The following is a 3741-nucleotide window of genomic DNA, read 5'->3' as shown; positions in this document are numbered from 1 at the left end:
AGGGAGGAGGGGGAGGGGGTGCAGGGCGGAAGCGGTGACGTCGGTCTACATTTTGGTGGAGGGCCCATGATAAATTACCCCCATCACCCCCCCCCCCCCCTTTCCTTTCTCCGGATCCTTGATTTCAAATCCGGACATGTCACCTTTTGTTCTCAAATGGAAATCGTATACATGCCTATTGGGATATTATATATATTGCTTAATAAATAAATAACAAGTTGCTTAAGCAATGAGGACACACTGTGAACTCGCTATTTAACGCATAAAACAGATTCTAATTTATTATAGGTATATCACAGTAATAACATGCTTGTCACTTTGGGCTGGTTATTGTAACCCTTTTGTTAGTAAATATAGTACACTCATGTTATTGATCTACGTTGATCCTAAACTCCAGATGCATGTCTGATGAAACAAAAAAAGATTAAAGGGATTTTCTGGTTAATCTTGTTAACTTTTTTTTACCACCATATCTCTTAGAGGCTCTCAGGTAATCCATAGCAGCTGTGTGTAATCTCCCATTGCCTTTGTTGAGGGAACTAGTCTGCGGACTGAGCTTTGAAACACCTATTGATCTCCGGAGTAGGGAAGTTGGATGATTAGCCACTTTTGTTTTCGGCTGATCGCTGCCAGATTTGTGTTCCTGCCCTGAACAGTTGCCAGCATTGTTTTAAAGTTCATGCCTGAGTAGGGAAAACACTTTTTAAAAAGTGTGGTCGTGTAGCGCCCTCAGCTGGTGTTTCATACATCCTACATGTCTCTCGTCAAAGTTCTCCCAAAAGGATTGCTTCATAAGAATAACACTGTGAATATTAAAACAATTGTATCAATACGTTGCAGTTATTACAAGTATTATCACACTTTCAAATACAAATTCTGCTTCTTTTGTTTAAACATGTCAAAAAATATTTTAAGTATCGCTTTTAGATAGATAGATAGATGGGCAATTGATTGATCCCAAATTGCATAATTATGTTGCCTATGTGTTCAGGCATTAACATTTTAAAATCTTTAAAGGTGGGTAAAGTATAAACATAAGACAATAATTAAAAAAAACAAAAACAGCAGCAGGAACAATATAATACAATATAAATGACATGAACAAAAAAGAATACTCTATATAAAATGTTCCAGATACGTTTTACCTGTATGGGATAATAAATTAGGTTAAATTGTTAACATAGGTTCATGGCCACGCCTAAAACTCCGCCTCGAACCACGGCCACCCCTATTTATACCCGGCAAAACTTCTGGCCACCGCTTGTCTCCATCCTTTCAACCCACCCTCCCTCTCCCTTCTACCCATACAGTTCCCCTTCCGACTCACACCGAGCGATACATCCATCCATCCCTTCTTCCCTGCCTCCCCTCAACGTCCCTACATCCCCTCATCCCTCATCCCTACATCCCTCCATCCCTCATCTCTCATCCCGACATCCCTCATCCCTTCATCCCTACATCCCTCCATCCCTCATCCCTCCATCCCTCATCCCTACATCCCTCATCCCTTTATCCCTATCCCTCATCCCTCCATCCCAACATCCTCTGCCCGTCAACATTTATATTTAAAATGTGCATATTTATATACTGTGTATACTAACATTTTAATTCCAGGTGTCGTCCGGGGGCCCGTAATCAGCCCACGCAGATCATGCCGGAGACGGAACCCCCACTCTGAGTCTCTCACTGCACGGACCACAGCTCGTCCTCCCAGATCATCCCTTCAGCCCCCTCATATCATTCACATGTTACTTCAATAAACGTGCACACTGTTGTGGCGTGGTTCATGCTAGTTAACAGATAATACTTGAGCAATTATGATCTGATAGAGTTGAAAGTTTACACACTTTGCTCAACAACATTGAAAAAAGGCGTTATCAGGGAGAAGCTCACATTGTGATTGTTGCCTTTTAATCAAAGGAACAACTGAGTGGATCAACGGCTCAATATAGCAGACAGCAATTGCTTCATCACAAGTTAAGGTTTAATTTGCATGTTTCACAGAGTATTCAACATCTACCACCAGACTAGATAGCTGCTTTGAATATATATATAGGGCGGGAAATCCAACATAAGAATCCAGTTTATCACTTAGCTTATCGACATGAAAGGTGTTGCATCTTTCCCTCTTTCTGCTGCAAATTGACTTTATTACAATACAATTCTGTTCCTTGTCAATTTCTCAGAGTTTCCACAAGGTATTTATATACTGAGATTTAAAAACTTGTACCAGTAATGTATTTTCTCTTTTGTTTTATTTGTTTTGTTTACTTGCATGTACATAATGTCTGTGCTATTGCACATTTTACTGAATTTACATGCGAGCGTTTTGGAGTACGTTTTTTAATGTTCACTCCCAGCTGCTACTGTACCATTCTCAGTATCAGCTGTATTTTTAAGAGAGCACAATACAATAAATAGTGGCCCTAACAACAGTAGATTGATACCATATATTTTTTGTCTTCAGAAACATTTCAAGGATCAGGATGTTGGAGTATAACTTTGACGCAGACGATAATGCCTAAACTTATTTGACATTATAACTCTTTATTTTACTTCATTTATAAAACTGCATCAACTGCAGTCAGGGTGACTTAGGGATAAAGACCTTTATATTATCAACCATTTGACATTTTGTTTTATTTAAAAAAAGTGACATCACCTTAAACAATCATTGGAGGTTTTGGCTGCCACCGTGTGGTTTAACTGAGACAAGCCAGTCAATCTGAGTTGAAGAACCTTTTCAAGGAACAATTTTACTGACACCAACCTGTATGGTTTTAGTTGCTAAGAAACAGAGACATAATAATGTGCATGCACACCATCAATCCATGTTTTTGTAATACAATTCTAATTTCACTATGTCTTAATAACCTGTGAACTTCTTAACATTCGGAAAGTTTATTAAAAAAGAGATTTCAGTCTAGTGCATTTTAAAGCATCCAGATGTTCCTTGTTGGGTAACGTAAAGTGTTTTTGACTTATAGACTTGATTTAGCATTAAGAATATGAACTGGAAAACATGATAAATGTTATTTAATCATCAAAAAGTAATTCATCAAGTAGCATTTTCTGTTTAAGTAAGTGGTACTCCCCCCCATGTCTGGTTTCTGTCAGTGTTTGTGGTTTTTGTATCCTAATGCTGTCCTAATATTTGCTTTAATTCTGTATGTACTTCATGCAACAGATATTTCCCCTCAGGGTATTGAAGGGTCATTTATCCAAAGCTCCCCTAGACTATATAAACAGTTAATGAGTCCACACACACACACGCGCGCGCACGCGCACGCACGCACGCACGCACGCACACACACACACACACACACACACACACACACACACACACACACACACACACACACACACACACACACAGTCAGCCTCCCATTCATCATCAGCGGAGCAAACACCACACATTCAGTCTCATTTTTCTGAATCCTGATCTGGGAGACAGATATATGATTTTTGTGGGGTCTTGCTCTTCAATAAATCTACCTAATTATAGCGTGAAAAATAATGTTAAGTATTGCATGACCATACAAATACTCAATAAAAGACAACGTAGGCTTTAAACTACTGAGTTATTTAAAACATATACATTTACCCCCCAAATTGTTCCTTGCTTTTTTAACCTCTAACCAGAGCTCTTACACTGACTTTTTAGTGAAAAAGGAACTGTTTTCAATTAGTTTGGACTTTTTTGGTTGAAAAAACCCACATCAGACATAGGCTACCTTATTT

The sequence above is a fragment of the Notothenia rossii genome (assembly GCF_949606895.1).
Source record: "Notothenia rossii genome assembly, chromosome: 6".
Classification (NCBI taxonomy): domain Eukaryota; kingdom Metazoa; phylum Chordata; class Actinopteri; order Perciformes; family Nototheniidae; genus Notothenia; species Notothenia rossii.
The sequence above is the reverse complement of the archived record's forward strand: the minus strand, read 5'-3'. Positions refer to the sequence as shown.